Source organism: Panthera tigris, chromosome B2 (assembly GCF_018350195.1).
Source record: "Panthera tigris isolate Pti1 chromosome B2, P.tigris_Pti1_mat1.1, whole genome shotgun sequence".
Taxonomy (NCBI): domain Eukaryota; kingdom Metazoa; phylum Chordata; class Mammalia; order Carnivora; family Felidae; genus Panthera; species Panthera tigris.
The window spans coordinates 87684798-87710154 of record NC_056664.1 but is presented as its reverse complement, the minus strand read 5'-3'; the positions used below and the strand labels follow the sequence as shown (position 1 = coordinate 87710154).

Genomic DNA, 25357 nt, shown 5'->3' with positions numbered 1-25357 from the left:
ATAATTTATAATCTTTTTCTTTTTTATTTATCAAGATGTTAATGCATTTTCCTTTGGTAGGACTTTTGCTATGTCTTTACAATTTTGTCATAAAGTGATTTTTTTTTGTATTTTCCACAAAATGAATTGCATTTTTTATATTTTTATTATGTTTTATTTATTTGGTAATAATCAATAATGAAACCTGCAAAAAACTTTTTTGTTTTAAAGTTTTCAACGTTTTCTTCTGCCAAGTATGGTTAGATTTTTGCAAATTTTTCAGAGCACCTAAAATAAGTATCTTCCCTTTTCAAGAGACATAAATTCCAATATATAGAGAATACGCAAATTATTTTGTATGACTATTTTTTTTCCTATCTCTCTCCAAACCTGATAGAGGATAATAGAAATATCCATTTAAAAACAGATTCAGCTATTTTGTGCCTTGTCAAATACAAGATCATGGCATATCACCTTTCTAACTGGAGTGTGTTATCAGAGCTTGGTATCTTTCTCATTTTCAAGCTTTTAACACTGATTGCAATATGTCTGATATGACCACTGACATTTTACCTTCTTTACTTTTGTCTAGTGTTTCTTTCCCCATCTCTCTCTTTTTTTTTTTTTTTTTGTCTTCTAATGAGAAAATTCAGTCTGTTTCTGCTTAGTGTTGTTTTATAAATTTGACTTTGTTGTTTTGATCTTAATTATATATTTCTTAGGTACTAAATTTTATTTTGTTTTCATTTGATCCGTTTTCTTCCCTACTTGTAAATTTGAAAGTAATACTACAAGTTATCATGTTATTGATATTATTCTCCTTATTTACATAATCAGGCATATATTTCTCTATCATGATTAGAAAAGAATATGCTAGATATTTTCCCCACTCAGATGAACTCTTATGTACATCAAAATGCTTTACTTTCTTTTATCCAAGACTTAGCCCCCACTGCAATAAGATTAGCTCAGAGGAATAAAATCCATTCCTTTCACTCTTCTCTCTTTTTCTGCAGAAAGAAGAGACATTTGGAAAAATTTTACTTCCTTACTTCCTTCCCCAGCTTATTCTCATCTTCAACCATAAATTCTATGTTTTGTTGAGATGGTTACATATTTCAAATTTGATATTGTTATTAAAGTTTCCTTTACAGAATATCTGTCCTTTCTCAAGGATTTTAATATAGTGTTTATATTATACACTCCCATTATATGCATTATATAAAGCAAATGGTAAATTTGGATGAAACAGTATAAGTTTTACTGATCCCAGTATCTCTCCTCTTCTTTCTCATCCCCTTGTTGAGGTTTCTCTAGTGTTCATTTCATTTAGAGCTTTGAGTTATTTCCACAGAAGCGGTACATGGGTATATTAGTGATATTCTTGTATATCTTGCATATATTCAAGTATCTTTCTCCCACCCTCACAATTATATAACAATTAATATAATAATTAATTACATAATAATTCTACATAACAGAATTCTTTGGTGGGCACATAATTTCACCAGAAATATGCATTTTTCCAAAGTCAGTATTGAAAAACTGAGCACTTTGGAATCAAAAGTCTAAGCTTTTAACATGGCACTATTTTCCTCTTTATATCTCTCTGCTAATACCTTTAATAATCAGTTATAAAATTATGTAAAATAGAATTGCAATGTCAACAAAATAATAAAACACTAATAAATGATTTAAACCAAAACATGAAATCACCTAAAAAATAATTTAGTTTTATTACTAAACTTTCAGCTTTATATTAGTATATTACATATAGTAATACAAAATATACTATACTGTACAATGTATACTATATAGTAGTATAAATAAAATATCACATTATCATATATTATAAAATATATACTTCATTATTATATTATAGTTTTTATTTTTGTGTTACTGTAATTTTCACAATATTATTTGAATAGAGACATAAATTTCTCTTAGATATAAAATTTTAAGAAGTATCTATTCTTTGTGCTAAACAAAATCTGAAGGAGAAATTTCCTGAAACTGATATACTATTTAATAGCACAATGGCAAAATGATCCTAAAGTTCACCTGCGAAATTTACTTGTGAGAATAGATGTATTAATCAGCACTCATACTTCATATCATAATCCAAAATTATTCCATAAGAATAAAGGTGTTTGGTGATAAAATAAGAACTAGAGGAAATTCTATCAGTTTACTTTTCAATTCTCTAGATGGGATCGACTCCAAACATAAATGAAGAAATCATAATAGAAAACTCCAAGGATTTGAGTTTGGTCAAAATTAAGTATGTCAAATATATATATAAAATGAAAAGGCAAATGATACTTGGGAAATTTATTATAAATATAAAAATACATCTATAATATTAATATATAATAAATTCTTGTCAATAAATAAGAAAAAACCTAATAGCTCAGTAAGCTATTATGATATGAGAAGGATACAAACGCTTAACAAGCATATGAAAAATATTCAACCACATTTGCAGTCAGATTAATGCAAATTAAAACAAAATACTCTCTTCATTCATTATCAACAAAAATTTTTCTAATAATCACTTTTTTTTTCAGTATTACTCACAGTAGGGTAAGGGGAAACCAAGAATTAGGCATAGTCTCAAGGTACTACTACACATTTCTATTGAGATAATTGTGCTGGATATAATTATGTTTTCTGTTCACAGTTAGATTTTTGGGAATTTATTTTGGGGATGTATGTGATGAAGAAAAAACATAAATATATGAATGAGAATATTGATTTTAGCATTAGATAAAGCAACAAAACACTGTAAATAACCTCAAACCCCGAGTGTGGGAAGGATTAAATGTATTTTGGTACAGACATTTGTTGAAATATCATAGAGACATTTAAAATATTTTAGATTTTTAATATGACGGGAAATTAATAAAAACTAAAGCTAACTTTAAAAAATGAGAATATATGCTCAGTATTTAGATTTGCACTTTAATAAAAACAGTATATACAGAGAAAAAAGACAATATACTAAATGTTAGCAATGCTTCATACTCAAGGGTGTTATTAAAGAGGTTTTCATTTTTCTTTTTAGACATTTTTCCATATTAGAATTTTGCTACAAAAAGCCATTCTTTTATATCAGAAAAATATTTAACATAAAAATTATCAATACAAAGTGATTAGTGGCAAATCATGGAAATAGATCAGCATCTAGAACACAGTAGCTGTTCAAAAAATATTCATTGAATGGATTAGCACTCAATATCAATTCTCTTAAATTTTGTTGTCTTTTCTCTTTCTCAACCTTTTGTTTCCTTATACTTTTTTCTATACCCTGATCTTAGATTAACTTTTCCACAATCACTCTAACTGCTTTTGTAATATTGCTCATTGTTTGTCATCATTTTTGTAAACGATTTAACCAACAACAGTAATAAATGGATGAATTTTGTATTTTGTGCTGATATTATCAAAGATGAAAATCACGGCCCATTTTTGTGTACATAATTCAATGTTCAGGAAAAAAAAAAAAAAAACAGAAAGTGCCAAAGGGAAAACTGAGGCCAAGGGCCAAGTATAGTCAGAGAATGCATAGGCATTTTGGAAGTTTGACTCTCTAAGGAAGATGGGATGAACCACTGAAGTAAAATATCCTGGTATCTGAATTCCTAATCTTGATAGAATAAAGTGATGAAAGAAATAGCAATGAAGAGTGATACCACAGGTTGAATGTTTCTGTCTCCCTAAATTTATATGTTGAAACTGGTCTCCAATATGATGATATATGATGCAGACGAAGACCAGTAAGTTTAATTTTTTAATATGATCAATTAGAAGTATTTTGCTTTGAGCTTGACTTTGATGGAAAGTTAAACTACCAGATTCAAATGGATTATAGAAAGGCATGTAGTTTTGGTCTTTCCCGTTTTTTATTTAAGAATGGCAGAATACCAGGGCTGCCTGGGTGGCTCAGTTGGTTAAGTGTCTCGACTCTTGATCTCACCTCAGGTCATGATCTCGTGGTTCACGAGTTCGAACGAATTCTGCATCAGGCTCTGTGCTAACAGCGAGGACCCTGCTTGGGATTCTCTCTCTCCCTTTCTCTGCCCCTCCCCTGCTCATGCTCTTTCTCTTTCTCAAAATAAATAAATAAAACTTAAAAAATTAAACAAAAATTTAAAAAACGAATGGCAGTATACCAGACTTTTCTGGCTTTGGGTACAATAGATTAGATTAAATATATCCATAAAAGCAAGTCCCCCACCTTGCCAAAATACAAGGCAGTTTGGGAAAAATAATCCTTAGAGATGTTTAGAAATTTTCTTAAGTGTCTTCAATAAAATCATAGCTAAAACATGAACATTGAAGTTTACTGCAGACAAAAAATATTTATCAAATGTTTTCGGCCCCACTTACCAAACACAGATAATTGATTTCAGTGCAGATGTGGTTTTTGGCAGTGCCTAAGCTGCAAATTCTTAATTATGTAGGAAAGTTGAGCCTGAAAAGTAAAACAAAGAAACATGTGCAAACTAAATGTCAAATGTAAAAGTAAACTTGAAAACAATTGGTATTTCTCATTTTATCAAAAAAGAAGCTTACAAACTGATCCATATACTATTTCCTTGTAAATATAAACCCCCCACAATCATTGCCTTTGGTTTTTCCCTTAGCTGTTCAAGTCTGAATTTGACAGATGTTGATTAAATGTGTCTATTCCACTTACAAAACACAGATTCTTTTAATTGCTGGAATATACCAACAGATATTCATAACATTATCATTCCATCACAGTACATAATGATATTTCTTTTAACTATCATTTTCATGTTGATATACTCTTTAATTTTTTCCCCATTTATACTGGTATTACTTAGGCAATGTAATATGCTATAGTGGTTTTAAACTCAATACTTATTAAATTAATTCCCAGTTGTCTTCATAAATACTCTAGAGTATTAGAAGGCTGCATACCACCTAAGCTATAAAATAATAATAGGAGTATCTAGTGAAATACCTTTTATATTTTGCAAAATTATTTAAGACACTTAATGCCACCTGATGGCATCTTTATAGAAGATTGCTACTTTTAAAAGAATCTAAAAATACAGTAAAAGGCAGGAATATTTTAATTTTGTGTGGCATGCATCAAGTAGAAATATGACTTACAGCTATATTTCAAAGAAGATTTCAAAATATGCCCAATTTTCATCCCTTAATAATACTCCTGAAATAAAAATCTCAAAATATTGTATAAAACCTTACCCTTTATTTAAAGAGGGAAATGTGCTGGTGTATGTGTGTATATGTATAAGCAACCTAGAGTGTGAAAGATTGTGAGAGAGAAAAAGAAAAATAGAGCAATGGAAATCTGAAGAAAATAAAAAGAGAGAAAGAAAAGAGAAGTCAAATGAAAAAAAACATTATATCCACTTGTATGTAGGAAAATTAAAGTCAAAGCAGATTAAACAAACAAAAAATCATTGCCTAATTCATCCGTACCTTTTATTTTATTTTATTTATGCTTCTTGACAGAAGTCAGAATTTATCACTAAACGACCCAGACACTGGCCTAATATAACTTTTCATCCTGTCTTGAAAATTCAACAATCCACAGGTATCTTTAGACTTGAATCCTTTTAGGGCCCAGAAACAACAGGCATTCCTTATGTTGTTGAAAAAGAAAAGATTCACAATGAGTCAAAAAGGAAATGAATGTAGAAAAGAGGGCAAAGAATGTCACACGTACAGCTTGCAACCGTTGTTGGGCCTATTTTCCTTCCATTGGGTCAGTGACCTCAGTGCTCACTACTGTCAAGTAAAATGGTCTGAGCAACACCTGTTTTCGCCAAACCCTTGACCCTTACTCAGCTGGCAGCATTGACAGGACCTCATGAAGTGCATAGTAATGGAATCAAGGAAATGGGCAGCTGCCAAGGGAATTGAGCCATACTTTTTGACTAGCCACTTTAACAGTATCTCTCAACTCATTTATAATGGAGAGAAATGAATTTTAAAATTGAAGATAGTATTGCTTAGCCTAAAAAGCTTTAGATTGAGTTTCAAGATATCACAGCTTTATTTACTGTCACATGTCAGCAAATAACCTTGTAAAATATTTGAGCTTTTCTGCAAAAGCAGTCAGATTTTTTTTTCATTCCCAAGATTTATTGTGGTAAATTTTGCTTCTACTATGTCTATGATAGATATGCATCCCGATTTATTTGGCCTCTACCAGGGATCTTGTTATTTCCCCCACTAAAATAAGAAAGTCCAGTTCTATTGGGGCATCTCCTGCTGTCATTTGTGACCTAGAAAAGGCAACCACAAGGGAACTTTTCAACAGGTTGGATATTTTATGCCCTTATTCTCTTATCTGGGCAAGTGAATTTCTAAATCTGGGCACAGCTGATATACTAAAATAATCCCTTCAGCAACAACCCAAGGATATCTTCCATCTCCTGGTCTAGATCATATTTTTCTTGAATTCCAAGTCTTTCTATTTCTTGGCTTATTTCTTCATCTGTCTTTCTGTTACTCTTGTGAAACTAAGCTTCTTAGGCTACTTTAAAAATCGTCTCTTTATCTTAGGTTTTCAGCAGTTTTCTATGTAGTACTTGTTTTTAGGTGGTTTTGTTTTTGTTTTGTTTTGTTTGTTAACTCTACTTGGAATTTACAAAGCTTGTGGATGTCTGATACAATTTTTTTTCTGTCCAGTTTGGAAAACTCTAAACCAATTACCTCTTCATTACTACAGAAAAATGGGTTCTGCCCCATTCTTTTTCTCTTATCCTCCTATAACTTCAATTACATATATGTTAGACCAGTTAGCCATGTTTTGCATATTTGTTACATTTTTACTTATTTTCTATCCTTTGTTTTTTCTTTGCTTCAGTCTGGATATTATCTTCTGTCCTCTCTTCCAAATTGTTAATTCTCTCTTAAACTGTGTCTATTCTGCTGTTAAGCCCATCTTTTGTATTCTTAACTACATTTAGTGTATTATCCACCTCCAGAATTTATTTTTCTATTTTCAGAATTTTTATTAGATTATTATAATTTCAAGTTCTGTGAACTTGATATGACCAATATTGGTCAATTGACCAATATGACCAATTTTACTCATTGCGGTGTCTGGTCTATTTCTTATTTACCTGTATTCAGATTTTTGTACCTCAGTTTTAATACATCTCCTAGAGGGAAACAATGAGCCACGTGTTTTTCCTCACAGATTTTATAAAGCTACATAGAAATTCTAAATTTTCAAACAGACAGTTTCTGAACTCTACTCAAAGAAGTGAAAGAATAAATGTTCCTTGAAACATATATGAAATACTGAAATGCTGTTACTTAATCATTTGAATTGCTACAACTATTTTATTTACTTTTTTCAGACTCATCTTTGCAAAAGCCAGGCAGGCTACGCATGTGGCATATGGACTTCATTTTTAGGATGGCTAAACTATCAAGAAAACACACTAGTTTGGTTATTTGGGTCTTATGGATACGGATGTAAGTCCTGGGCATGACTTATATAAGGTACATGGCATAATTTAATTATCTAATAAATATTTAAAAAGTGACTTCTCTCTCAGGAAAACAGTCCTTTGAAAATAAATAACAATATTTTTATGTTAAACAACTATTCCAAATTATGATAAAAGAGGAGAATTAGAAATGGAGAAATTAGAAAAGACTATAAAGAAATTAAGAGCCTTCCAAATTGATGTCTTAGCAGCAATATTGCAAGAAAATCCTTTTTTCTAGCTCGGTATCATTGCATCAGGCTCAATAACCTCTCCCTGCATAGGAAAGGCTGAGATCAGAGAGAGAATAGACAGGAGTAGGTAGGGGCCAGCATCAAGCAATTCTCCAGCCAAGGAGCCAGATCCTCAGCCAGCACTCTCACCTTCACAGCCAACTTGATTAGAAGACCTGAAATGTGTTCAATAGGGCCTAAAACTCACCCTTTCAGGAATGAGGAAGTTTGACTTTGAGAAATAATGCAAAGAAGAATCAACACAAAAAGCAGCCTGCTGCTGCACTGGGAAAATAAACCAGGGCAGATTAATATAGAGCAGAGGACAAGAAAAAAAAGTGTTAACTCTGCCACCATTACAACAGACTAGTTGTGTTTTCTTAGAATCTCCTACTCAGTAAGTGCCAGAGTGGAAATGAATTTACAGAAAGACCAAACTGTATGAAAAAGGCAGTAATGACAAAACAGTAGCAGAAGCTATAATCGAGGCAAGAAATCTTGAATTTAGAAACTGAAGTTAAAGAAATACAGTGGAATCAGAGACAATATAAAACTACAATGTTTTTAGGGGCACCTGGGGGGCTCGGGTCATGATGTCACAGTTCCTGCAACCGGCTCACTGCTGTCAGTGCAGAGCCAGTCTCTGCCTCTGCCTCTCTCTCTCTCTGTCTCTCTCAAAAATAAAAGATAAAAAAACTTAAAAATATATATAAAAAAATAAAACCAGAATGTTCTTGGAGATAGGATTACCATGAGGTTTTTTTGTTTTTTTGTTTTTTTTTAAGAAAAGGAAGAAAGAAGCAGAGGTGGAGTTTTACCTTTAACTGATCACATTAGTACACTATTAAAATAAATCGCCTGTTCAAAATGAACTGTAACTCTCTAAAACACAATTATTTTAAAATGTGTCTTAATTAACTTTTGAAAACCCAGATATAATATCATTTTCATCTTTCTCTCAAGATAAAAGCTTATGATAAATGAATTGAGTGCCTTTAACATTTTTAAGACATTTTTATATATTTACCATAGACATTCTAGTTCCAGAAATTTATCTTAGCTTCTCATAAAATACAGAGGTTGTGACAAAGAGATGTTCTTCACAACATTGTTTATGACTCATTCACTCATTCAACAAAAATTTCATTGTACTTTCAGTGAGCCAGGCAGTGTGACTGCTGTTTAGAAAAAAAAAACTTAAATGCCATTAAAAGAGTAATCGTTAATTATGGTACAGGCATATGATGAGCCATTATGCAGTTATTAAAATGATGTTTATAGAATATTTAATGACTTGGGAAAATGTTAATGATTTAATACTGAGTAAGAAACACGCTCACAAAATAGCACTCACCATATTATCAGAGACATGTAAAAATTGCATTAAAAATAAAGGAATACTCCAAAATGCAATAATTTCTTTAGGTGATGGAATGATGGATGCTCTTCTACCTTGTGTTGCTTTTTATAAGAACATGTATTCATTTAATAATTGTTAGGAAATAAAGATTCAGATTTTGGTAAATTAGAAATATCAGAACTGGACCCAATTAACCACCTGATCAGAATTTTATTCCCTAGGTGTAAAGATTTGATTGAATTGAACAAAATCAGGATACTCAGACAGCTTTTACAGACATACTTTCTGGAAGGCACAATGCTTGGGTTTGTGGATTACTTGTACCCTTGTTTCACATTCTTAAAACAACTTGTATTCTTAATAGCAAGCAGATAGGTTTAAGGTGTTCTGTTAAAAGGGGCACCTGGGTGGCTCAATCGGTTCAGTGACTGACTTTCTCCTCAGGTCATGATCTCGAGGTTTATGAGTTGGAGCCCCGTGTCGGGCTTTGTGCTGACAGCGCAGAGCCTGGAGCCTGCTTCAGATTCTGTGCCTCCCTCTCTCTCTGCCCCTCCCCTGCTCATGCTCTCTCTTTTTCTCTCAAAAATAAAGAAACATTAAATAAAAAAGATGTTTTGCTAATAATCAAAGCAGGTTTAACATGTTTCTTATATCAATTTATGGATTTCTAATTTACACACAATTAAATGCACCTATTTTAAGTATACATTTTGATGAATTCTGACAATTATATACAGTAATGCAACTACTCTAATAAAAGTATAGAATATTTCCTTGATCCTCAAAAGTTTCTTTCTGTTGTGCTGCTTTGTAGGTAATTCTTGGCCCCATCCCTGGCATCTGGCAGATACTGACCTTTCATCAGATTTGCCTTCTAGAACTTCTCCCATTGGATACTCTTTCCTGATTTGTAGAAGATTAATTGATCATATAGTTGTGGGTTCATTTCTGCATTTTCTATTCTCTTCCATTGATCTATGTGTCTATTTTTGTGCCAGTACCATATTGTTTTGATAACTACAGCTTTGTAATATATCTTGAAATCCAGAATTGTGATTCCTCCAGCTTTGCTTTTCTTTGTTCAAGATTGCTTGGCTATTTGGGGTCTTTTGTGGTTCCATACAAATTTTAGAATATTTGATCCTAGTTCTTAAAAAATGCTATTGATATTTTGATAGGGATTGCACTAAATCTAAAGACTGCTTTAGGTACTATAGACATTTTAACAATGTTGGGTTTTTTTCCAATCCATGACTATGGATTATCTTTCCATTTCTTTGTGTCATATTCAATTTATTTCATCAGTGTTTTATAGTTTTCAGAGTACATACAAGTCTTTCACCCCTTTTTAAGGTTTATTCCTACGTTTCTTATTATTTTTGGTGCAGTTGTAAATGGGATTGTTTTCTTAATTTCTCTTTCTGCTGCTTCATTATTGGTGCATAGAAATGCAACAGATGTCTGTACACTGATTTTTGTATCCTGTGACTTTACTGAATTCATTTATCAGTTCTAGCAGGTTTTTGGTGGAGTCTTTTGGGTTGTCTATATATAGTATTGTGTTATCTGCAAATAGTGAAAGTTTTACTTCTTCCTTCCTGATGAATGCTTTTATTTCTTTTTGTTGTCTGATTGCTGTGGCCAGGACCTCCAGGACTCTGTTGAATAGAAGTGGTGAGCGTGAACATCCTTGTCTTGTTCCTGACTTTAGGGGAAAAGCTCTCAGTTTTTCCCCATTGAGGATGATATTAGCTGTGGGTTTTCATATATGGCCTTTATTATGTTGATGTATGTTCCCTCTAAACCTACTTTGTTAAGGGTTCTTATCATAAATGGATGTTGTACTTTGTCAAATGATGTTTGTACTTTGTCAAATGTCTATTGAAATGATCAAATGGTTCTTTTTTTTATTCAAAAAAATTTTTTTTCTAAATGTTTTATTTATTTTTGAGAGAGACAGAGGCAGAATGAGAGTGGGTTGGGTCAGAGAGAGAGGGAGCCACAGAATCCGAAGCAGGCTCCAAGCTGCCAGCACAGAGCCCAATGTGGGGCTCAAACTCACAGAGCTGTGAGATCATGATCTGAGCCAAAGTCAGAAGCTCAACCAACTGAGCCACCCAGGCGCCCCTGATCAAATGGTTCTTTTCCTTTCTGTTACTGATGTGATGCATCACATTGATTAATTTGTGAATATTGAACTACCCTAGCAGCCCAGGAAAAAATCCCACTTGATCGTGGTGAGTGATTTATTTTTCATGTATTGTTAGATTCAGTGTATTAGTATTTTGTTGAGAAATTTGTGTCTATATTTATCAGGGATATTGGTCTGTACTTCACTTTTTAGTGGACACTTTATCTTGTTTTGGTATCAGGGTAATGCTGGCCTCATGGAATAATTTGGAAGTTTTCCTTCCATTTCTAGTTTTTAGAATAGTTTCAAAAGAATAGGTATTAACTCTTCTTTACACGTTTGGTAGAATTCATCTATAAAGCCATGTGGTCCTGGATTTTTGTTTTATGGGAGTTTTTGAATACTGATTCCACTTCTTTGATGTTTATCAGTATGTTCAAATTTTCTATTTCTTTCTGTTTTGTTTTAGTAGTTTATAGGTTTGTAAGAATTTATCCATTTCTTCCAGGTTGTCCAATTTGTTGGCATATAGTTTTTAATAGTATTATCTTATAATTGTTTATATTTCTATAGTGTTGGTTGTTATTTTTCCTCTCTCATTTGTGATTTTATTTGAGCACTTTTTATCTTGATAAGTCTGGCTAGATGTTTATCAATTTTATTGATTTTTTTCAATGAACCAGCTCCTGGTTTCATTGATCTGCTCTGTTGTTTTGTTTGTTTGTTTTTGTTTTTTGTTGTTGTTGTTAGTTTCTATATCATTTATTTCTGCTCTAATCTTTATTATTTCCTGCTTTCTGCTGGCTTTAGGTTATGTTTGTTGTTGTTGTTGTTGTTTTTTCTAGTTCCTTTAAGTGTAAATTTAGGCTGTTTAGTTGAGATTTTTTTGTGCTTCTTTTTTTCAGGTTTATTTATTTATTTATTTATTTATTTTATTTTGAGAGAGAGAGAGCACAGGCAGGGAAGGGCAGAAGACAGGAAGAGAGAATCTCAAGTAGGCATCAGGCTATCAGTGGAGAGCCCCATATAAGGGTCCATCCCATGAACCATGAGATCATGATTTGAGCTGAAATCAAGAGTTGGATGCTTACTGACTGAGGCACCGAGTAGCCCCAAGATTTTTTGTGGTTCTCGAGGTAAGTTTGTATCGCTATAAACTTCCTTCTTAGGAACACTTTTACTGCATCCTAAAGGTTTTGGACCATTGTGTTTTCATTTTCGTTTTTTTTTTCCGTGTACTTTTTTGTTTATTTTTATTTCCTGGTTGACTCATTCATTGTTTAGTAGCATGTTATTTAACCTCCACGTATTTCTGATCTTTCCATATTTTTTCTTGTGGTTCACTTCCAGTTTCATAGCATTGTAGTCAGAAAAGTTGCATGGTCTGATTTCAATCTTGAATTTTTTGAGGCTTATTTTGTGAGCTAATATGTGATCTATTCTGGAGAATGTTCCATATGTACTTGAAAAACTGTATATTCTGCTGTTTTAGGATGGAATGTTCTGAGTATGTCTGTTAAATTCATGTGGTCCAGTGTGTTATTCAAAGCCATTTTTTCTGTGTTGATTTTCTGTTTATATGATCTGTCCACTTGATGCAACTGGGGTGTTAAAGTCCCCTATATTATTATATTATTAAAGATTACTTATATATTTGTTATTTCCTGTATTATGTATTTGGGTGTTTCTATGTTGGGTGCATAAATATTTCCAGTTGCTTTATCTTCTTGTTGGATTATCCCCTATATTATTATATAATGTCCTTCTTTGTGTCTTGTTACTGTCTTTGTTTTAAAGACACTTTGTCTGATATAAGTATTACTACTCTGGCTTTCTTTTGACATCCATTTTCATAATAAATGTTTCTACATACGCCTTTTTCAATCTGCAAGTGTATTGAGGTTTAAAATGAGTCTCTTATAGGCAGCATATAGAGGGATCTTGTTTTATTATCCATTCTGTCACCCAATGTCTTTTGATTGGAGCATTTAGTCCACTTATATTCAAGGTAATTTTTGATAGTTATGTATTCGTTGTCATTTTATTATTTCTTGTGTGGTTATTTCTGAAGATTTTCTCTGATCTTTTCTTGTGTTTCACTCTTCCATAGGTTGTTGATTTTCTTTATTGCTATAAATAGATTTCTTTTCTTTATTTTTGTGTATCTATTATTGGCTTTTGATTTGTGCTTACCATTAGGTTTGTATATAACATCTTCTTCATATAGTACTCTACAATAAGTTGATGAGCATTTAAGTTTGAGCCCATTCTTTTCCCTCTCCTCCTCACATTTTAGGTATATGGTATCACATTTTACATCTTTTTACTTTGTGAGTTCTTTGACTGATTTCTCACATAAATATTCATTTTACTGCTTTTGTATTTCCTACCTGTATACTGCCACTTTTGATCTCTCCTTTCCACTCCAAGAGTCCCCTTTAATATTTCTTGCAAGTCTGGTTTAGTCATCATGAATTCCTTTAGTTTTTGTTTGTCTGGGAAACTCTTTATCTCTTCTATTTAGATTGTTAACCTTGCTGGATAGAATATTCTTGGCTGCAGATTTTTTCTATTAACTCATTGATTATATCATACCTCTCCCTTCTGGCTTGGAAAGTTTCTGCTGAGAAATCCCCTACTAGCCTTATAGGTTTTCCCTTGACAGTTCCTGTCTTCTTTTGTCTTACTGCTTAAAAATTTTTTTCTTTATCACTGTATCTTGTCAGTTTAATTACAATATGTCTTGGTGCGGATCTGCTTTTGTTCATTTTGACGGGAGTTCTCTGTGCCTCCTGGATCTGGATATGTTTCCTTCCCCAGATTAGGGAAGTTTTCGGCCACTATTTCTTCAAATAAATTTACTGCCCCCTTTTTGCTCTATTCTTTGTCGGGGATTTCTATAATATGAATGTTATGATGTTTGATAGAGTAACTGAGTCCCCTAAGTCTATTCTTATTTTGCATAATTCTTTTTCTCTCTTTTGTTTGCCTTGATTACTTCCCATAACTCTGTCTTCTAGGTCATTAATTCATTCCTCCACTTCTTTCAGCTTGCTATTCATTGCATCAAGCCTATTTCTAATCTCCTTTATTGCACTCTTCATCTCTGATTGGTTCTTTTTTTATCTCTCTGTTTGGGGTCTCACTGATGTTTTCCACTCTTTTCTCAAGTCCAGTGAGTACCCTTATGATCATTGCTTTAAATACTCCATCAGGCATGCTACTTGTATCTGTTTTGTTTGGATATCTGGCGGTGGCCTTGTTCTATTCTTTCATTTGGGACAAATTTTTCTGTATTCTCATTTTGTCTAAAATGTCTAAGTCTCCGTGCCTGTTTCTTTGTGTTAGGCAAGTCAGCTACATCTCCTTTTTCTTGAGGATAATGGCCTTATGAAAAAAATAGTCCTGTAGTGCCCTGCCATGTAGTGCCCCTTGTTTCCCAGAGCCCGGCACTTCCAGGAGTGTCTCCAGTGTGTGCTGTGTGCGCTCTGTTGTGTCCTGGCTACTTTATCCTTCAGGCCAGTCCTCTGCAGAGGCTCTCTTTGCCTGTTGTGGCAGTGTTTGGTGCCCATCCTGAATGTGGCAAGTTTTCACTAGGTGTGGTCTGGTCTGCTTGTGAACTGAGATCTATCACACTGCTATGGAAATCAAGGCCCTGCAAACTCCCACATAAGAAGACCTGGTGCAGGCAGGGGTTGGGCCAGTCTTCGAGGGGAAGGGGACTGCTGTGCTGGGACTGAGACAAGTGTGGCTGGAAAAAGCAGTTGCACTTGACTGCAGAAAGGGCAGGGCTTGATGTAAACAAGTTAGGTAGGAAGTGTCCACCCTGTGCTGGTTCCCACCAGTGTCTCTGTGCTTAAGCTGAGGGTCAGGGAAGGGAAATGGCACTAACCAATTCCTTTGTTTTGAGGGATCTCTCCGTGAACTCTGTCTCTCTGGGACATACTTGCTCCAAGATGAGCAACTAACCTCCCCACTGTGTGTCCTATGCACTCTTCAGATCACTGTTTCCACACTGTATGTCCATGGGCTGTTTCCCTGCCTTTTCTCTAAGAGCAGCCCCAATGTCCTCTGGGCTCTATCCCAGCCCCACCCACTGACCTTTAGAACTTCAGGCTTTAAGCCCCACTATTAGAAGAACTCACAAAATTCGGTCCCTCTCCCTTTCCAAGCCAATTGCTATGGAGTTTTGTTTTCCTGGTGTGCTCCCCCAAAGTGCTAGTCTGTCTCTCACCCTCTTCTGTGACCACAGCTGCTTCCCCGTTGTTGTAGCCACAATCTGTTTCTCTCCCAAGCCCCATCTCCGCACTTCCTACCCTCTTCCATGTGGCCTTTTCTCTACATTTAGTTGTGGAGTTTGTTCTGTCAGACTTCAGGTCAATTTCTGGCATATTTAGGATGATGTGATAGTTATCTAGTTGTATTCGTGGCAGGCCCAGAGTCCTCTTACTCTGCTGCCATCTTCCAGCCTCTGCTGAGGAAAATGTTTAAATTTTTTTTTAATCTTTATGTTTGAGAGAGAGAGAGAGAGAGAGAGCAGGGACAGGGCAGAGCCAGAGGGAGACAGAATCTGAAGCAGGCTCCAGGCTCTGAGTTGTCAACAGAGAACCCGACGCGGGGCTCAAACTCATGGATGGTGAAATCATGACCCGAGCCCAAGTCGGATGCTTAAACAACAGAGCCACCCAGGTGCCCCTCCTGAGGAAAAGATTTTTAACAATGGAAAAATCTTGTAGATTCACTACAATAATATGCATACTACTATTCAATAAGGAGTCTTTTTTAACCTTTATTCACTTTTAAATAGGCTCCATAAAGGTTTAAATTAATAAATACAATTACCAGTTCTAAAGTACATTTGTCTATTATTCATTTTAAAAACGAATCAAATTTTTGATAACATCTGTACATATTTAAGAAAAGGTATTAAACTTGTTAAACCAATCAGGAATCTGAAGTGAATAGTTATTACACAAAAGCTTATATGTTTTAAATTAAGTCCCAAACTCCTACTGTGTAGTCTTTTACAAACCTCTGGTGAAAACATTATTTTTCCTCAAATGAGAAACTCCAATACTCATGAAAAAAAATGGTTTCATTTTTCTTTTCTTTTATTTAAAAATCAAGTACTGGACACAGAATTAGACACGGTCCCTGCTTAGTGAGTTTCACAATCTACAATGCTAGCCTGATTTTCTTTCTGCTCCGATTCTGTATTAGAACACACACTTGATAGGAACTTGCTTACTATTGCTAAGATAAACTCTTGTGCCCTGATATACCTCTGAAAGAAAGTTCACAGTCCTTTGAAAAACCAGGGCCTTGGGCATGCTGGAAGGCCTAGCACAAGAACATATACTTGTATCGGATAAAGGAAAGTTCTGTGTCAGGAATGGAATTCTAATAATGACTTGTCTTTTTCTAGTTTACTAGTTAAGAAAGCTTGCCATAAATATTAGAAAGCCAGGTATACTTCTAAATGTGTGCAAGTTTGTAAGTCTAGCACATTGCCTGGAATATATGAAGTATTTGTTAAGTAGTGGAGCAAATTTAAAATATGCATTTGAAATAAAACATTCTATGTTAACAATAATCCCAATATTCAGACATTGTCTAAAATTATATACTGATTAAATTATAGAATAAAATTCCAAAAATTATCTGTGATTTATCCACATCCATGGTTTTCAAATGGTCTCAGAAGTCTCTGGCTATCATGGAAATTTTTTACACCATTTTCCTGTTTGTTTTCTATCAGAAAATTTAATCTTGGCTGTACTTAGGAAACAATATAATGAATGTACAGGAAGAATTTGTACTTGTTTAGTCTAGGGGAAAAAATATATCCCAAATACTGAGGTCAACAAGTTACTTAATTCACTCAACAAATATTGTTTAAATGCCAGTTGAAGGCACATGAAGTTGGGGAGGGGAAAGGAAGAGAGATGATAAATAAATTAGTATATAATATATCAGGTTGCAGACTGGGTTTCACTCATTGTGATCACTCAATGCAATCTTGCAACCTCACGATTTTTTAAATGAGGAAACTGCAAACCAGAGATGTCATCTAACTTGTCCTGAAGCCATCCAATAGTATGGTAGTAATTTAACCAAGGTTTTTTTGAACATGGAATCCCTTGCTGTCTCCAATTATTAATATTAGGGAAAATAATAAGAAGATAACTACTACGTTTATAAATTATAACCAAGAAGGAAGGAAATGGAGGGGGAATGGGAAAGGACTTTAGAAGTAAACATCTATCTTTGTGTGAAAGTCATGAGAACATGCCTTGTATGCTTCCTCCAATGAGAGGGCCCCAGCTACTATACTGTGAAATTCACTGTGGCATTTGCACTGAGGTCACACTTCCAATGGCCTCCTCCTGGCCAATGATGGAGCATAGCAGGGATATTAAGTGATGCTCATTCCTGGGAGACATGGAACTCCTCTGATGGCTGACTTTAGCTTGAAGACTCCCTGAAGCTGCTGAAATTTCCTGGTCATTCTCAAGGGCGTTTCCCTCCTTCTCTCTCACATTATAGTCTGAAGATGCTCCCAGCCTTAAATTCTTCCCTTTTATCTCAAAGAAGTGTTTTCTGTAACAAAACAGTTGCATGTTTAATCCCATCTTGGTGTCTACTTCTTGGAAGAACCAGACAAGTAGTACTGAAACTGATCTGAGCAAATGAACAGTAAGATAGACATTTGGGACTGGCTAACCCAACACTGGACAGGTAAAGGATACCATCCTGGCTAGTATGTGGGCATAGATAGTTCTTGGTACAATGTGGCAGGTTAATTGCTAAAGATTTTATCAATGATGACAAGGAAAATGTCCTGGTAAAGCAGAATGCTACAGCAGGTACAATGATGTAAGTGTTTGAAAAAAAGTGAGAAATAATGCCTACAAAGACAGCAGACTAGGGCACCTTATAGTAGGATAATGAACGACTGAGGGTTGTTAAAAAGGAGTTCAGTGTCTGAACCCAGAGTTTTAGCTGTAGTTTCCTGTAGTGGAATGCTACACACAATCAAGCAACAGGCTGAAGGGTTACTTATCAGTCATAGAACTCCAGACATGTTTGAATACAATGCCAAGTCAGGTATGTTATGCAAAAATAGGGCATTGGTAGGAAAAAACCTAAGATTGTGAAAAATGGGACAAGGAAATATGCATGGACAACCTTGAAGATGCTGACTATTTAATCCCCTGGCTGCCCCTGTACCCTCAGGATTTGGAAAGATAGTCCATTCTTCTTTAGTTACAGCTATTACTTCTACTGCATAGAAAAATGCTACAAAAGCTTCTCCTTCACAAGGCAATAGGCATTCTCTCAAGAGTTGCCCCAATTTCTCTTCTGGTTGCTGGGCCAATAGCTAGGGTTGAAAAAGAGCATAACCTGGCTGGGAATATGCCAGGCCTAATAAGGGAGGAGAGAGACCAAATACTTTAAACATTTCAAGAACTAGCTGATATATTCTGACAAGAGTGAAGAAAGGACTTTTGGATTAGATTTTGAGGGCAACAGAGGGCACCAGAATGTATGGATGGAAAAGCAAGAATTTGTTGCCTTAGATGTATTTTCTATAGACAAGGAATATAATATCCTAGCAAGGACTCCAGGCAATAGGGCAAACTTGCTGCTGGGATGGATTTTAAAGATCTATAAAAAGTGATAGCCAACTCTAAGCAAAACAAAATGCAAATATTGCCCTGGCAGATAGAAGAAGAAATAATGAGGCTGAGGGAAGTGAGCATGATGAATGGACTGTTATATAAACTAGAAGACTCAAGAGAACATGCCCTTCACCAAGGCCATCAGAACTATGCTAGTAAGTAAGGCACCAGAATAACTATGAAACTCAGTGATCATTCTTTATAGACTAGGGATGATGCTAGGAGGGGCAGTTACAGATCTAGGCTCTTGAACATCCATGGTGGGTAATAATGCCCTCCCTCTAAATAATAAAAACCAGGTTATGACACTTAAGTGCCAGCCCAACTACATAATGACAGGTAAAGTTGGAGAGAAAGTCAAAGGATTTAACCTAAAAAGTTGTGTAAATGGTTAATACAGCATGGAATTTTTACAAGCAGAAGAGATGGGAAGCCAACAAGACTTGCTGCTTGACATCTAAAATTAAAAGACAAACAATAAACAAAAATGCAAAAATAGAGAAGCAAGAAAGTGTGCGGTAGAATGTCCAGCCCCACCATCTGGGCCATACAATACTTTCTAGTGTTGAAGAATCCAGCAGACCCTAAAATGTTGGAAAATGTGCAACGTGGAACTTACTGGCAAGTTCCAGTGGAAGAATCACAATATAGGCCCTTGATTCTGGAGTAAGGCCAGGCATAGTAGAAAATTATTCTTTGAGAAACATCTCTTTTGTGTTCTTGGATTTTGGTAAACACAGAACACTTAACCATGGAAAACATACTGGCCATGTACCTAAAACTGCCCATCATGAGCTTAATTCTGTTTGGCCAACCAAATCATAATTATCAGAAAGGGTCAGACATAGTCCACTGGTCATGAGAAAGTAGCCCAGATCACATGTCACACAACAGACTGATACTAGTGTTCTTCCCCTGGCTTGTACTTATGGTTGTCTGGGAGTTCCTGTATTACCAGCCAAATGAGCAGGAAAAAGTCTGAGCTTAACCTTTTGTGGATGGGTTGGCTCAGCATGGAGGTGCAAGTAAAACATGGACAGTGGCTGCATTATAGCCACATTTAGGGGTGGACTTACAAAGCAGTGGAGTGGGAAGACAATCTTCTCAATGGCAGAGCTGTAGGCAGTGTACTTAGTCACCTATTTTGTGTGCAAAGGGAAATAACCCTAGGAAGAATATATATATAAATTTCTGGGCAATGGTTAATAATCTAACCATTGGAGTATGGAAGAAAAAAAACAAGAACATCAGAGACAAAGTGGTCTGACATAGAGGCATGTTGATGGTCATGTAGGAGTAGGCACAAGATATGAAGATTTTTGTATTATACATTGTCTGCCAGAAAGTATCCACAATAGAAAAGGAACTGAACAACCAAGTAAATAAAATGATTCATGCAGTTGCATTCATTATCAGCCACTCATTATCAGCGACTCTGATGGCCATGATGGGCACCCAAATGAAGTGGCCATAGTGGCAGAGATAAAAGCTATATATGGGCCCAACAACATCAACTCCTACTTACCACATGTGATCTAATTACTGCTATCTCTGAATGTCCAACTTGCCAACAATAAAGACCAATACTGAGTCACTTATATGGCACTATTCCTTGAAGAATTCAATTGGTTAGTTGACTACATTGCCCATCTACACTCTGGTTTGACTTACAAGGATAGGTAATTATTCTGGGTGTAGGTTTACCTTTTATGCCTGCAGAACTTTAGTTAGAACTGCTTTCCAGGGGCTAATAGAACACCTGATCCACAGGCATGGAATCCCATATAGCACAGGATCTAATTTCCGGACCCACTTCACAGCAAATGAAGTATGGGAGTGGACCCATGACTAGGGGGTCCACTAATCATAACACAAGCTGTACAACTCTGTGAGTGGCCAGCCTTATAGAATCCTAGAATAGCCTACTCAATGTGCAACTAAGGTACCAGTACTAAGGAAACACTCCATAAGGATGCAATATATTTATCAAGTCAGAGACCCCTATATGGCACTTTGTTTCTAATAGGAAGGATACATGGGTCCAAAAGAGTGGCCATTAATGACTCACTGGAAGATCTGTCCTTCCTCAGAATTTTGAGCTCTTCCAGGGAACACACTAAGAGTTCCATCAAGCTATAATTTATGGTTACATCTGAGAACTTGGTACTTCTCACGTCCAGGGACTAACAAGAGACAACGGAAATCACCATACTGGCAGGGGTAATTGATTTTGATTAGCAGAATGACAGAAAGCTGCTTGCACAGTGGGGACAGGGAAAAATGAATGTAGAACCCAAGTAACCCATTTGTATCCTAGTATTTCCTGACCCTACTGTAAATGGAACAGTCATATGAAGCAACTTGGACTATGAAAGGTGTGATAATCAAGGGTTCAAATATTTCAGGAATGAGGGTTTGGTTCATACCACCTGGCAAGCCACCAAGACCTGCTGAAGGAATCACTGAGGATAAGTGATTTAGAAAGAAGTTGGAGAATAACTGTAGTGATAGGAGCTTTAGTTCATCACACTAACCTCCCTCTTCCTCATTTTTGCTCAGGAAGAAAGGCCCATGGAACCCATGGAGGAGCTGCTCCTGAACCTGTGTGATGAAGTAGATCTGAGTGGTGCAAGGGCTCAATGTGGTGGCCATGAGAATAAACTTTTCAGACCCCCCACAGCAGGTAGTATAACTGACCGTAAAGCCCAGCTGTTGTGCTCTGAAATCCAAACTCATTTATGCTGAGGTCACAATGCTCCATGGGCTGCTCCCAGTCAATGACTGAGAGTGGCAGGAATATGAAGGCAGACCCATTCCTGGGAGACATGGACTCCTCTGGTGGGCAACACTGGTTTGAGGACATTCTCAGACAGCTTTGTCAAACCTCCCTTATACTGCAGGTCTGTCTGGAACAATGCCAGACAATGTCCCTACCCTCCTTCCTTCAATCAGAGTCAGATTTGCTTGTGGTTTTATCACCATCCCAGCTTTACCCAGCTCCTCTCCTATTTTCCTTCACACAGATACTTCTAATGGAAACCTTGAACAATTAATTTTGCCATCTGTTTTTTTTGAGGGCCTCAATGATATATATTATTAAGTTGGGAGTTTTATGAGTACGCACAAGGTCCTTATTTAACATCAACAAGGAAAATGAAGCAAACTAGTGAAATCACTATCTTAAAGACAAACAGTGAAGAAGTGAGTGTAGTGTGGTGAGACCATATAACAACATGTCTTAAAAGAAACAATCTAGATAGTGATATTTATGTCCTTGCAGTTGTTTAAAATTTGTTTGAGTGACCTCCTAATGGGACAGAATCTAGGTATATTTGTGTTTCTGTAAAAAACACGCAACCTAAGAAGTAAGACTGGACAAGGTTCAGACTGCTGGTGGTGCAGCCAAAAGGTAATGAAAATTATTTTCCAATCCTATTTTTCACTTAAAAAAATTTTTTTTTAAATGTTTTATTTATTTTTTAGGCGGAGAGAGACAGAGCATGAGCAGGGGAGGGGCAGAGAGAGAGGGAGACACAGAATCCTTAGCAGGCTCCAGGTTCCAAGCTGTCAGCACAGAGCCTGAGACAGGGCTTGAACTCAGTCTGTGAGATCATGACCCGAGCCAAAGTTGGAAGCTTAACTGACTAAGCCACCCAGGTGCCCCTACTTTTCACTTTTTTAAAAAATTGAGGAAGGTTGAATTCACATTCCATATCAACATTTGGTGAAATCTTCCACTTAGCCAGTTCCTTGACAATTCTGCTCCAGTCTTCCTTTCCACAATCTCCTTTCCAGTTGTTCCTCATCTGGTTGCTTTCTCCCACCCACTTTCTACAAGATTTCCCACTCTCCTCTCTGCCCTCTTTACCCATTTTCATTACATTCTTTACAACAGATGTCTGGCCAACGTTGAAAATGTTTCCAAGAAAATTCATTCTACTCTTATTCCTAACATCATCAGAAAGGACTTTTGAACAGTTAAAAATGTCAATGAATGTTTGAGAAGCTGGAAGTAATGCCTCTGGAAGTGTTCAAGTAAAGGTAGTCTCCCCAGTGTCCTTTCTTTTTCATATTCAATGATTCTAAGTCTTCCCTATATAAAATCCTTAGGAGATTCTCTTTTTAAAAAGACGTGAAATAATTAGCCACAGGTGCTTCTATAACAGTGTAGAGAATTGACAGCTTTTGAAAGGCCTTTAATCAGGTTATTATTTTATTTACATTTCCTTTATTTTTTTCTTCTGCAAAAAGCCAAAGATAAGTTTCAGTCTGTCAGGACTGTCATAAAGTCTGAATCATCAATGTCAAAAATCATGCTATTCTTCTTTTTTTACACTTATATGGTTGTTCCCTTCTGTTGGTTGTTGTGTTTCCTGAAATGAGAGTTTTCCAGAATTCCAAATTCAAAAAGTTTAGCATAGTTTGTTTTGAATTGGATCATCACTATCAAAGGTTTTCAATGTTAATATTTCTCTGTCAACCAAAAAAGGTAAAGTTTTGGGGAATCACTCATTTTAGGTCTTCAGCAATATGAGCAGAAAACAACAAAAAAGATACATGGCTTTTTCCTTCTTTGAACATAACTTTTTATTCACATTTTCCTTATGTCTTCTGTTCCACTTATGATAAAATGAAAAAGTTTCCATGAAATAAGCTAAGAATTCTGGAACTTAGTCATAATTTATTTCCTTTATCAGATATCTCTTCTGAAGGTAAGTTTTAAGTCAAAAATAAATTTCATAATACTTTTATGTTTGCGGAATCTTGTGATGACAAAAATTACTTCTAACTACTTTGAATGTACTTTAATTTACTATGAAAGTGTTACATCCTTTTTCTTTTTTAACCAAACTTTATCAATCATTGCCAATGCAGCAAAAGTCGGTATCGAATACAAATTTCACAAGTGACAGAGATATTTTTAAAACCTATATAGAAATTATTAGAATTTATGGAAATATAGTTTTAGATCAATATTAAGTAGTATACATAGGTTATATGTCATATATATGCCATTAAAATGTCATTATATATAAAATGCATAGATATACATATAGCTATACATGATTTTAAAGTGTCAATATAGGGCATCCACCACAACATATGGATATCCATTCTGAATTTCTCAGTTGACAGAACAGTCTGGTCTCTTGTATTTTTTCCTTTCATTCCTTTTTTTAAGAGTCATGTAATACTTAAGGTAGAAAACTATCTAGCATAACATCAATTTCCTTTGCATTACCTTTTTGATTTCCCCGTGAAATGAAGTCTTGTGCTCCTTCCAGAACAACTCCAAAATTCCTTGACATTCCATGTACTGTTTTGATTGTTTCTGAAATAATTCCTAGGGCCCATAATATATCTGTGCCTCATATCTAAAGATACATTGTATATATTATAGTTGATTTGAACACTTTCCAAGAAAAACTTCAATATGTATGGTTATGAAACTGTTTTTATGTTTTGCTTATATGTCTACTGTACAAGCCCAAAATTTTTAAAGCAACATACTTTATTCAAAGAATGATTAATTCAATGTTGTTAAAATTGCTTCTGTTTTCCCAAAGCAAGCAGCAGCATTATATTTTTATGCAGGAGAGTAAAGATCCTAATGTAACAGTAACTCTTCCTCCTCAACTCCCTTCTGCCAAACACACACACCCCTTCTGGTTACAAGTAGAAGTTTAAATAAATGCATTTACTTCCCCTCTTCCCTGAGATCTATTAATACAAAAGAAGAAAAAAATGATATAAACTCATAAATGAAGAAACAGGTGAGATGCCTCAGTAATTAAGAATTGTAAAGTATTTGTGGAAGATATAAAGTAAGTAGAAAAAAGGAAACAAGAAACAATATTTCCTAGGGAACATGAAGAGGAAATAGAGCCAAAAAGAGAGATTTCTTTCTCTTTAGAATCCAAGAGCACTGGGAACTGAGAAAGTCCAGCTAAAATGAGATCATATGGGAGACTGAGAGCTGAATATGCATTAATTGAACATCTACATAAGGAGGACTCACTGGCCTGAACACAAATTATTTGCCCAATTTGCTTGCAGAATGCCAAGCGGGTAACAGTCTACCTTTGACAATAGATAAATTAACAACTTAAGTCTGAAGTGTCCTCTTTATAAAAATTGAAAAACCTGTTTTAGTTCGAGCTGCTCTAAGAAGGTACGATAGACAGTGGCTTATAAACAATGGACATTTATTGTTCATAGCTCTGGAGGCTACAAGTCTTTGATCAGGGTGCCAGCATGGTCAGGTTCTGGTGAGAGCCCTTTTTCAGGTTGTGGACTACTCTCTTCTCATTTTTTCCCAGATATGTAAGAGAGAACTTTAGAAAGTGAGCTCCAGAGCTCCCCAGGGGTCCCTTTTATAATGACACTAATTCCATTCATGAGGGCTCCACCCTCATGACTAATTACTTCTCTAAGATCTTACTAAGATCTTATGTCCTAATATTACCATATCT

At 35.2% G+C, this 25357-nt stretch overlaps 1 long non-coding RNA gene across 1 annotated transcript in view; it reads right to left on the bottom strand.

Moving 5' to 3' along the window:
• The window catches only part of LOC122238692, a 163628-nt gene extending 142043 nt beyond the window's left edge, over nucleotides 1-21585 (bottom strand). The window contains exons 1-2 of the long non-coding RNA XR_006217755.1: nucleotides 21419-21585; nucleotides 4369-4453 (exon numbers count right to left, since the gene is read on the bottom strand). This is a non-coding gene — a long non-coding RNA (uncharacterized LOC122238692). The remainder of the gene's footprint in view (nucleotides 1-4368; nucleotides 4454-21418) is intronic.
• Nucleotides 21586-25357: the final 3772 nt, after the last annotated feature.